Consider the following 12964-nt stretch of genomic DNA (forward strand, 5'->3'; position numbering starts at 1 on the left):
TCTGTGAGATGGCTCAATAGGTAAAGGTGTTTCTTCTCAAGTCTGACCAACCACCTTCCAGAACCCCAAAACCAGACACGCACGCACACGCACGCACACACACACACACACACACACACACACACACACACTTTCTCTAAATAAGTAAATGGGGTTTGGTTTTTGTTTTGTTGAGGGGATGGGGTTTTTGTTTGTTTGTTTTGTTTTTGTTTCCTGTTTTTCAGCTTTTGGTTTTTTGAGACAGGGTTTCTCTGTGTAGCCCTGGCTGTCCTGTAACTCACTCTGTAGACCAGGCTGGCCTTGAACTCACAGTGGTCCTCCTGCCTCTGCCTCCTAAGTGCTGGGATTAGGTTTGTGCCACCTGGCAATCTTTTTTTTTTTAATTTTAAAAATATGGTCTGGCAAGATGGCTCAATGGTTAAGAGCCCTTGATGCTCTTACAGAGGACCTGGATTCAGACCACAGCACCCATATGATGGTTCACAACCGTCTGTAACTCCAGATTCAGGGGATCCTTGCCCTGTGACTTCTGTACACATGGTGCTCTTTTAAGTATTTTTCATTATTATTATTATTATTATTATTATTATTATTATTATTAATAATTTTTTTGGTTGGGGGGGACAGGGTTTATCTGTGTAACTTTGGAGGCTGTCCTGGAACTAGCTCTTGTAGATCAAGCTGATCTCGAACTCCAGACATCTGCCTGCCTCTGCCTCCAGAGTGTTGGGATTAAAGGCAAGCGCCACCACTGCCCGGCTAAAAAGTGGTCCACTATTCATTTTTTGTTTGTTTTTCATGGGGCTCTTTTATATATGCAGGCAAACACAAATAGATACTTAATTTAAAAAGTAACCAGGGCTGGAGAGATGGCTGAGTGGTTAAGAGCACTGCTGTTCTTCCTTAAGGTCCTGAGTTCAACTCCCAGCTCACAACCATCTGTGATGAGATCTGGTTCCTCTTTTGGCCTTCAGACATACATACAGGCAGAACACTATATATATAATAAACAAATAAATCTTTAAAAAAAATTAACCAATGCTTGGTGTCATTCCAATTAAACGCTCCTAGTTGAAATTTCTTGTTGGTGATAAAACATTCTTTGAACTGAATGACAGGCACACAGGTTTGGTGTTGTGTGTTGTGGTGGCGTCCTCTTTAACCTGTGAAATGCAGAGGTAAAGGGAAGAGGCTGTGGTTGACCAGCTGGGGCCTGGCAAAGCTGAGCTCAGGGCAGGGAGTCCAGTCAGAGCCATATGTCATTCTCTGCAGAGATCCTGTTGGCTGACCCCTCAGCACACTGTCAGGGCACTAATGACCCAGAAGTTCAGGCTTATATCACGTTATCTGTCTCCAGCACACTTAGCTGTATGACTTCTTGAGGTGACAGTGTGGTATGGCAGAGAGGGAAGCCAAAGAACTCAGAGGAGTGACAGTTTGCTTGGGGACGCAGTTGTAGTTGGTGGAGGGCTAGGGCCTGTTTCCTGATTCTAACATTGTCCCAACTCCTTCCAGCCCCTCCAGGAGGAGGGGACCTGCTGCCACCACTTTAAACCGGATGAGATAGGAAAACCATGATGGACCTAAACCTGGGTGGCAGCTGTTCCTGAGCCTGGCGTGACTGCGGGCTTCCTGCCCTTGTGTGCAACTATCAGAGAAGGGATATTATTTAACTATGTAAAGATGCGTTGCATTTGTTTATGCTGTGGAGTATTACTTTAATGGTGTAAAGGTGTGCTACGAGTGTTTCTGCTGCATTTGTTTAATGATGTAAAGATGTGTTGCATTTGTTTATGCTGTGGAGTATTACTTTAACGGTGTAAAGGTGTGCTACGAGTGTTTCTGCTGCATTTGTTTAATGATGTACACATGTGCTGCATTTGTTTAATGATGTACAGATGTGCTGCATTTCTTTCACCTTGCCCGCCTAAGGCACCTGATTGGTCTAATAAAGAGCTGAACAGCCAATGGTTAGGCAGAGAGGGGGCTAGGTGGGGCTGGTGGGCAGAGAGAATAAATAAGACGAGAACTCTAGGCTTTAGAGAGATAAGGAGGAACGGGAGGAAGAGGAAGACAGCCAGGGCCAGAAGCCAGGCAGCAGACAGGAAAAGCAGTGAAAGATACAGAGAAGGAAAGAAAAGTGAAAAGTCTCAAGGCAAAAGGCAGATAAAGAGAAACAGGTTAATTTAAGTTAAAAGAGCTAGCTAGAAAGGAGCCTAAGCTAGGCCGAGCATTCATAACTAATGAATAAGTGTCGTTATTTGGAAGCCGGTTGGTGGCCCAAAAGAAAAAACCTGGTACAGCGGGAAACACCTGTCGTATGGACCCTGGGCCGGTTTCCAGCTGCCTAAGGGCCACATAATCTTTGGACTCAGCCCTGGTGACACTGAAAGGGAGGGGGACTCCCCGATGGAAAGAAGGGGTCCTGACCACGAGGGGAGATGAATGAAGTTTGCCTGACCCAGAGAAGCCCTCAGAGCTGGCTGCTCACATTTTTGCATGGGAAAGGGTTCCATCCAGATATTCAAAAGCTCACAGGTCTGTCTAATTCTGCTGTTGTTCTCATGTTAAGCCTCAGGTGAGTACCTAAAGCTTTTAGGAACTTGGGTTAAGCCAGGCAGTGATGGCACTCACCTTTAATCCCAGCACTCAGGAGGCAGAGACAGGCCTGTGAGTTCCAAGCCAGCCTGGCTTACAAGAGCTAGTTCCAGGATAGGCTCTAAAGCTACACAGAGAAGCCCCGTCTCAAAAAACCAAAAAAGAAAAAAACCAAAAACAAAACTAAGTTAAAGCCCCGCCCCGCCCCGCCCCGCCGCCCCTCGCTCGCCCTGACGAGTCGGCACGGCTGTCCCAGCGCCATGTCGGGTTCCTCCAGCGTCGCCGCCATGAAGAAGGTGGTTCAGCAGCTGCGGCTGGAGGCCGGACTCAACCGCGTGAAGGTTTCCCAGGCAGCTGCAGACTTGAAACAGTTCTGTCTGCAGAATGCTCAACACGACCCTCTGCTGACCGGAGTGTCTTCAAGTACAAACCCTTTCAGACCCCAGAAAGTCTGCTCCTTCTTGTAGTCAAATATCTTAAGGTTTCTCACTTTTCATGAACCAGTGACTATTCACGAGAACTAAATCTGAAGTCTGTACAAAAGCTCTGTAACACGTGCCATGATATACAATCTTCTACTTGTCAGTTCTTAACATCTACCTCTCTGAATTTTCATGGATTTCTGTTTCACAAGGTTGAACTATTTTATATACACTGGCTGTAGCATACAATAAAACAGCTTACAAATTTCTGGCCCTGTAAAAAAAAAAAAAAAAAAAAAAAACTAAGTTAAAGCTTGGCAAGGGACACGCCCCTGTAATCCCAGCACTCAGAGAGTAGAAGGGGCTCTTAAACTAGAGTTCCCTGCATGATAAATCCCTGCCTGAATGGAAAAGTAGAGCTGAGCATGTTGGTGCATGCCTTTAATCCCAGCACCTGCGGGACAGAGGCAGGCAGATCTCTTTGAAGCCAGCCTGGCCGCAATTCCCCTATCTCTACCTCCTGGGTGGCTGAGGTTATAGGGGTGTGATGCTGGCCCTGCCTGGAATGGATGATTTCTTTATGTTGCACAGCAAGCTGCTATACAATTCCTGGGTAGAGAAATGTGACACCTATACAATCACTGTGTGCACTTAGTTGCTTTTGAGACAAGGCCTTGCTATATAGAGATCTCAGGCTGAACTTGAACTTCCATCCACCTGCCTCAGACTCCTTCCTGAGTGCTGGGATTGCAGGCATGTGCTACCATGTCAAGCTTGCTCTTATTATTTTAAAAGGGCTTTTGGGACTTGTATGCATTCTTTGCATTTATTTACCCAGCAACCCCTCTCTTTACGTTTGTTCTTGAGATGGGGTCTCTTTATGTAGTCCTGGCTGGCCCCAGCTGGGCTGAAGTTTTCTTGCCTCAGTCCTGAGGATGCTCGGATCCAGGCTTGTGCCACCATGCCTGGCAGTATCCCGTCTTGTATCTTATATCTTTCTTTATTCTTTTTTATTTAAAATTATTTTATGTACATTGGTGTTTTGCCTGCATATGTGTCTGTGTGAGGATACCAGATCCCCTGGAACTGGAGTTACAGAGAGGTGTGAGCTGCCATGTAGGTGCTGGGAATTGAACCTGGGTCCGATGAAAAAGCAGTCATTTCTCCAGCTCCCTTTCTTTATTCATCTGAGGTGAGTTTTCCTTCCTTGTGTGCCTGGTACCCAGAGGTCAGGAGATGGCACTGGATCTCCTGGATCTCAAGTTGCACATGGTGATGGGCTGCTCAATGGGCCTGGAATCTGAACCCTGGTCCTCTGCAGGAGCAATGAGTATCCTTGGCCCCTGAGCCTGGTGTATGAAGTGCCCATGGAGGCCAGAATAAGGCATCAGACTGGGGTTACAGATGGTTGTGAGCCACCACGTGGGTGCTGGGAATCAAACCTGGGCCCTCTGAAAGAGCAGCCAGTGCACATAACAGCTGAGCCATCTCTCCAGCCCTTACAAGAAATTTTTTTCATTTTACTTTTTCTTTATTTCTTCAGTTTTATCATTGCCTATGAATTCAAGCATCATGAATTCACTTTCATAAATATGTATATATACTTAAAGTTGTCGCAGTGTGCACATGTATGTGAGAGAACATGCATATACTGCTGGAGGATTGGACCTAGAGCCTCTGAATGCTAAATGCATGCTCTACCAATAAGACACGCTGAAGTTTTCTTTTGAAATGATTTTAGGTTCTCAGGATCATCATGTGTTTAGATTATGCGCATCCCCTCCAGGTTTGGCAGAGAGCTGCAGGGAGACGGGTTCAGGTGAAACCTCCTTCAGTAACAATGCCGTGCAGTGGGGGAGGCTGGGATGGGAGATGCAACAACAGTGCAGAGAACAAAGACCCCTTCCATAGACTGTAGAGAGGGGACCTCTGAGGACAGAGAGCGTCTGAGTGTGGCAGCAAGGGCCCTTTGCATTTCCCATGGCGGTGAGGGGCTAGATAGCACGCAACACCACAATTTGGAAAGTTAATCTTTTCACCCCACAGTAGTTTGGGACTGTTGCATGCTGGGAGTTCAGTAGTTCAGGAAAAGTACCAGATGGCTCTGAGATGGGGCTGATTGTCTCTAGAGGGGAGGCATCTGTGAGCTAAGGCTGTAAAGGTAGTGAGGGCCATAGCATAGTTCATTTCATGTTAACATCTCAGATAAGCAGGGCTATCCACGGCTAAGTGAGAAAGAGCATGAGATTCGCCAGCACATAACAGCGTGTATCAATTGAACACACACACACACACACACACACATGCACAAATACACAGACACACATGCACACACACAGACACAAACGCACATGCACACACACACATGCACACAGACACACACACATAGATAGACACAAACATACATGCACACACACAGACACACACACGCACGCACATACACACACACACGGATCACAGGTTTTATGAAGATGAAGGGAAAAGAAGGAACAAGGAAGGGTTTGTAGGCTGCTCATGAACTGGAGCAGATAATCAACCCAGCCTGCACACCTGCCTTCCCAATCCATTGCAATGTAATCTTTATACCACCAGGCCTGGCCCAAGATCATTCTAAAACATGACACAAAAGGATAAGCAGGACAATGTCCTTACTATGACCTGTCTTCTCTTAGGACTATTCAAGTTTTTACTTTGTTTGTCGATTTCTCTAATTCTTTCAAATGTCTTTCTTTTTTCACATTTATTTATTGTCTTAGTTAGGGTTACGATAGCAGTGGTTGGCGTGGGGTAATCCCCTTGTTCCCTGTAAAGATTTTTCAGTTGTATTGGTTTAATAAAATGCTGATTGGTCAGTAGCCAGGCAGGAAATAGAGATGGGATAAGAGACGGGATTACAAGATTAGGAGAATTCTGGGGAGAGGAAAGGCAGAGACAGAGGCGCCAACCAGACGCAGAGGAAGCAAGATGAGAAAGCCATACTGAGAAAAGGTGCCAAGCCACGTGGCTAAACATAGATAAGCATTATGGGCAAACTTAAATCTTAAAGAGCTAGCTGATAATAAGCCTGAGCAATAGACCAAACAGTTTATAATTAAACCTCTGCAGTTTGTTTGGGACTGAATGGCTGTGGGACCAGGCGGGACAGAAACTTGTCTACATGTGATAAAACACTATTGACCAAAACCAACTTGGCAGCTTACAGTGCCACAGCAAAGTCCAGGCAGGAACTCAAACAAGGCAGGATCCTGGAGGCAGGAGCTGATGCAGAGACCATAGAGGGATGCTGCTTACTGGTGTGCTCGCCATTGCTTGTTCAGCCTGCATACTTATGCAACCCAGGACCACCACCCTCAATGGCCTGGACCCTCCCACTCCAATCACTATTTAAGAAAATGTCTCACAGGATAGGCCACAGGCCAATCTGGTGGAGACTTTCCTTAAGTGATGTTGTTTCTTCCCAAACAAATCTAGCCTGCACATGTATTTATGGGAGGAATGCATTTGTCACAGAGCAGATAGAGGTCAGAGGACAACTTGCATGAGTCAGGTGTCTCTCTTCACCATGTGGATTGAACTCAGATCATATTTATCAGCAAGCACTCTTACCTGTTGAGCCATTTTGTGGCCCCACCCCACCCCACCCTTCTCTTTTACTTTTTGAGACAGCATCTCATTTAGCAGAGAGCATTGAATGCCTCCCAATCCTCCTGCCTTCAACAACAGTGCAGGAGGAGTTAGTGGTGTGCATCTGGTTGCTGCTGTGTCAAGTATTTAACCCCAGTAGGTTGAGATAGGGGCCATTAGTAAGAGATTAGGATCAAATAACAGTATCAGGTTCACACATGCTGGAGGCTTGGAACTCACTGTGTAGCTGTGCTGGTTTGAAAGAAAACAGCCACCAAAGGGAGGGGCATTATTAGGAGGTGTGACCTTATTGGAGGAAGTTGTCGCTGTGTGGATGGGCTTTGAGGTCTCCTATGCTCAAGCTATACCCAGTGTCACAGTCTACTTCCTGCTGCCTGCATGTAGCAGCTCCTTCTCCAGCACCGTATTTTTGCCTGCATGCTGTCATGCTCTCTGCCATGATGATAATAGATGATACCTCTAAAACCGTAAGCCACCACCTCAATTAAATATTTTCCTTCATAAGAGTAGCTGTGGTCATGGTGTCTCTTCACAGCAATAGAAAGCCTAAGAGAGTCACCCAGCTGTCTGTAGCTCCAGTTCCAGGGGATCTGACACCCTCACAGAGACATACATGTAGGCAGTACACCAATGCACATAAAAAAATAAATCATTAAAGAAAAAAAAAAAACAGAAGATGGTGGAAGCTGGGCTGGGGGACATAGACCCATAACCTCCGCACTCAGGAACAGAGCCAAGAGGATTGTGATTATCTCAGGGCTGCCAGGACTACAGAGTGAGACCCTGTTTCAAAAAAAGAAAAAGAAAAGAGAAATGGGCTACTACGGCACCTCCCGCATCATCTGTCAGTGGCATTATCATGACATCCTGAGGAGCAACGTGGTGGCAGTCACATGTAATCTCAACACTGTGAGTATGAGGCAGATAGGCTAACAAGCTGTAAGGCCAGCCTGACCTACACAGCCAGCCCCTATCTCAAAACAATTCCCCAGTTGAAAAGATTATGGAGACTCTCTTGGCAGATAGTGAACAACTCCCTACTCTCCAGCCTTCTGAATTCTGGCATTCTGACCTCTGGCCTTTGCTCTGCAGCCATAGTAGATGTGTGAGCTGAAGATGTGACCAGGCCATTGTGCCGTTGTTGGGAGCATTGCGACAACCTTTCATCACCCCCAGGATAAAGTGCACTTCATAGCAAGGCACCCCTGCACCCCCACATCCACCCCCACACAATTCAAACTTCAAAAGACACTACGACTCACTAAGGTGCCAACAGGCTCTGTCTGGAGTAATAGGTGTCTTCTCCAGGCGTCCAGAGGCTGTCCTGTGTACCTCTAGTGCTGGGCTAAGGAATGGAACCTGATGAGGTTATCGATGTAAATCAAAACAGTAAAAGAAAGTCATTTCAATTAAGATGGCAAACTGGATATCAACTTAAGAGAGAAATGAGTCTTGACCTCCTCCACATATCATACAGAAAAATTAATTTGAATGTATAGAACATCCAAACACATAAGAGGAAAATATAAAGTAAGTAAAACTTTCTTTGATCCAAAAGTATGATCCAAGCCAGGCCTGAGGGCACAGGCCTGTAATTCCAGCTACTCAGAATTCTGAAGGAGAATCAGCAGTTCAAAGCCTGCTTGGACTATAAATGAGTTCAAGGCCAGCTTAAATAACCTAGTGAGTCCCTGCCTCAAAGAAGGGGGAGGACACATTTTTAGACTTAGAGAGATGAATAAGGTACTTGTGACACAAGATTGAAGACCAGAATTCCATCCTCAAACCCATTTAAAAAGCCAGACATGGCAGGGCACGATGGCACACAGCTTTAATCCCAGCCAGGCAGAGGCAGATGGATCTCTGAGTTTGAGGCCAACCTGGTCTGCAGAGAGAATTCCAGGAAACCAGGTCTGTAACACAGAGAAACCCTGTTTCAAAAAAAAAGAGGAGGTCCCTGGAAATTATTGACTAGTTAGCCCAGCCTACTCTACTTGGTGAGCTAGAAGCCAGTGGCAGGCTCTGCCTCAAAAACCAAGGTATCTCTTTCTCTCTCTCCCTCCCCTCCTCTCTCTCTCATCTCTCTGTCTCTCTCGTCTCTCTGTATCTCTGTCTCTCTCATCTCTCTGTCTCTCTCATCTCTGTCTCTCTCTCCATCTTTCTCTCCCCATCTCTCTCCTCTTTCTTCAAGACAGGCTTTCTCTGTAGACCTGGCTGTCCCAGAACTCGGTCTGTAGACCAGGCAGGTCTCGAACTCAAAGATCTGCTGGCCTCTGCCTCTTGAGTGCTGGGATTAAAAGTGCATTGAGGGGGTCCCTGCAGGTGTCATTCAGGGTAAAGAACTGCCCCACAAGATGAGAATGAAAGCCCGATGCAAATATTGACTTCATCAACCTGGATCAGACTTCCGAGAGTCTAAAGCCAGGCGGTTCACTGGCAGCATATTGAAAACAGTGCAATTTGGGAAAAATCCAAATTCCAGATGTAAATAAAGCTTAAGGTGTGACTACACGGAGACTCCTTTACAGTACATGTGACCGTGAGGGAGGGTCTATAGCTAACAGACCTGGAATCTAGTGTGGTCTCTGACACAGAGGTCAGCAGGCCATAAAGTTCTTGTGCCATCTCCCCTAAGGATGGGTAATGGTCGAGGGAGGGAAGAGTCTGGGATAATCATCCTGGGGACCTGGGTGAGGTCTGCCTCCATAGCAAAAGGTCACCAGGTCATTAATAAAATTCACGTCAGCTTACTGGATGGAATTTGGGTATTTGATTTTTATGTCCTCCATTGAGGAGAGACACCCCTGTGTCATTAACATTCCTGGTTCTCTTAGTGCTTCTCTGTGACTACAAGGACCTCTGTGTCCCCAACAATATGTGCCACCACCTCAACAATACCAGAGATTGACCTCTGGCATACACATGTACATGAACACATAAGTGCACACACATAAACACACTCCCGTATTTGTACACACCTATTTTAAGGAATAAGGGTGTAGTTAAGTGGTTGGGTACTTGGCTAGCAGGCACAGAGCCCCCTCTGCTCAATTCCAGCACCAAACCCAGCATGATCCTGGAAGGAAAAACAAATTACTTTGGGTGTTTTGAAAGGGGTCTACCCATGTAGCCTCAAATGTGCTTTAGCCCACCCTTCCTGTCTCTGCTCTGCTAAGTACTGAAATCAAAGTGTACCACCATGCCCAGCTCAGGAATTTTTTTAAAAAGATTTATTATGTATACAGTGTTCTGTCTGCATGTATCCATGCATGCCAGAAGAGAGCACCAGATCTCATTATAGATGGTTGTGAGCCATCATAAGGTTGCTGGGGATTGAACTTGGGACCTCTGGAAGCCAGTGCACTTAACCACTGAGCCATCTCTCCAGCCCCAGCTTGGGAAATTTTAACAAATTAGATGCTGTCACAGTTAAAGAAGACACAAAATTGTTTCTCAGTGGTGGGGTGGTTGTTTCACATGCATGAGTTCCTAGGTTCCATCCAGCACTGAAAATTTTCACAGAGATTTGATGTGAGAAGTGTGTGGGCATAGTGTTGAGTGTCAGTAGTGCATATTCGAGTGGAGGTAGAATCATGAGTTCAAGACCATCCTGGTGTAGGAGAGACCTGAGAGAGAGAGAACAAGAACATGAATGAACAGAAACTCAAAGCCAAGCCATAGGTTGCCGTGGACTTTAATAGAAATAGCATAACTGTTTTTACAAAATAATTTGACAGCTTCCTGTAAAAGTAAAGAAAGACTAGCCTGGTCAAGTCTACTGGTACAAACCTGTAATTAGGTTTACAGGGAGTACTCAAGAGGCTGTAGGAGGCTAACAAGTTTAAGGCCAGCCTGGACAACTCAGTTATACCCTGTCTCAAAATAAAAAGCTAAAGGGGGTGCTAATAGCTCAGTGACAGAGTGCCTACAGTGGTGTGTGCAATGACCTCCTTTAGCCTTCAGCACTGGAACAGAAAACAAACCCACCCTCCCATGAGCCAGCCACCCACTTTTGGGTACTTTTCCAAATGAAACGAAAACAGATGTGCATACAACGAGTTTTATAGACATATGAAAGTCATTCTTATTCACAGTATCCCCAGCTGGAAACAAAACCTCTCACGTTGGGGCTCTGAGAGGGGTAAGAGTGTGTGGAATCTCGATGCAAGAGAAAACGCCAGTGGCAAAGAGGAAACTACAGGGACACAATCCAGTGAGGACTAGAATTGTATGTTGCCTCAGAGGCCATTTTGAGTTCAACTCTGAATCCTTCTAGAGCAAGGATTAGTCATCTTTGACAGTTTCCAGCTCTGTTCCCCACTTTTTGGTTTGTTTTTGTTTTTTTTTTTGTTTTTGTTTTTTTGAGACAGGGTTTCTCTGTAGCTTTGAAGCCTGTCCTGGAACTAGCTCTTGTAAGCTATCGAACTCACAGAGATCCATCTGCCTCTGCCTCCTGAGTGCTGGGATTAAAGACATGTGCCATCACCACCCAGCCCCTCTCGGCTTCTTAATGTGGCTCAGGCATCTAACCCTACTTGTTCCTGCTTCCTAGGAATTCCATGCAAGCCTGCTTGCTGTAACTAAACAAACCAATTAGAAGTTGCTTTGGGGTATCTTCTTGACACTGGTAATGGCCTTGGTCTACCTGTCCATCTCCTTCTGGATCCCAGCAGCTGGTTGAGGATGGTGAAGGGGAAGTACTTACCCTGGGATCTATAATTCACCAGCCGTATTCAGTGTTTCCTTAGGTCATCTACTCTGTGTCTCACATGCCCTACTACCACACCAGACCAGGGTTTGTTTTGTGTTAGTTTTTGTTTTGAGGGGAAGAGGCCAGGTTTCTTCTAGGAACAATTCAGACACCATTAGGAAAAGAGCCACAAGGGCACTTGCCAGTATGGTCAAACTTCCGGAGAAGGGACATGTGATCACATGTCACACACCTAGGCAGCTGGCTACCCTTCACTGTCTGGGGGGAGGAGGAAATTGTAAATATTAAGTCCCACATCCAGTGTTCTGTCAGGTCAAGGCCAGGTACGTAACCTCTGTCTAGTGACAGACCAGAGTCAGAAAAGAATACAATCATCGGCTGGAGAGATGGCTCACACTGCTGCTCTTCCAGAGGTCCTGAATTCAATTCCCAGCAACCACATAGTAGCTCACAATAATCTGTAATGCGATCTGGTGCCCTCTTCTGGCCTGCAGGCAGAACACTGTATACATAATAAGTAGACCTAAAAAAAAAAAAAAAAAAAAAAAAAAAAAAACACTGCTGTGTTCCACCACTCACTAGGGTGGATTTCAAAGGCATTGTGCCCGTTGAAAAGAGCCAGGCACAAAAGAACACTGGCATACTGCTTCTGTTTAGAGGGCATTCTGGGAACGACAGGGGACAGCAATAGCAATCAGAGCAGTGGATGTCTGGGCAGGCGGAAGAGGTCAAAAGGCTGGAAAGAGGACACGAGGGAGCTTTGGGGGGGAATGAAAATGTGGTTCTTGAACTGGGGCAGTAGCTAGTCTAGCCTTCCGTTTGTCAAAAGCCTCAGGTCTCAGACAATAGGAACAATTTCTGGCATTTATTGTATGTAATATCTTAGTGCAGTATTTCTTTGGTTTCCTTTACTGTTTTTGTTTGCTTTTTAATGTGAACACTGTTGTGGAGCCTGAAGGTGAAAGGCAGGTGACGCTGTCCAGACCTTACAAAATCGGGGAAGAGTGGGAGTTGACCTTCTCCCTACCGGTTTAGTTACCCGAGATACTCAGGAAGGTATCTTGCCGCCAGGGGGCAATGTCACAGCTGGTGAGCCACACGCCTCTCCAGCTGGAGGCGGGGATTCGAGGGACCCCCGGAAGCTACAGGCTCCCGAGTGGTGCATTTCTGCGGAGGGGGGGTATGACTGGGTTGTGACGCGTCCCTGCGGAGTGGGCTCTGCATCACGAGGCTCCGTTCTGCGCATAGCCCTTCTTGCATTGGGCATCATCATAGGTGCTGGCAGCCCCGAAGCCCGCCGCGCCCCGCCCTGCCCCGCCACGTAGGCGGGGCCATGATTCCTGCGACACAGCACTACAGCCGGTGGTTGGGCGAGTAGCCTGTCCCCGTCTGTACCATGCACAAAGGGACAGCATTAGTCCTGTGTCAGCATGGAAGGCGCTGCCCCAGGCAACAGCCTTCAATGCTCAGCATCCGGGGGAAAATGGAACCATCTGAGGAAGGGCCACTTCCCCAGTCCCACTCCCTTAGACGATCGCCGCCTCTGGCACGAGAACCTCCGCGGTGTTCATCTTGGTTTAGTGGGATT

This window comes from Phodopus roborovskii, unplaced genomic scaffold (genome assembly GCF_943737965.1).
Source record: "Phodopus roborovskii unplaced genomic scaffold, PHOROB, whole genome shotgun sequence".
NCBI lineage: Eukaryota > Metazoa > Chordata > Mammalia > Rodentia > Cricetidae > Phodopus > Phodopus roborovskii.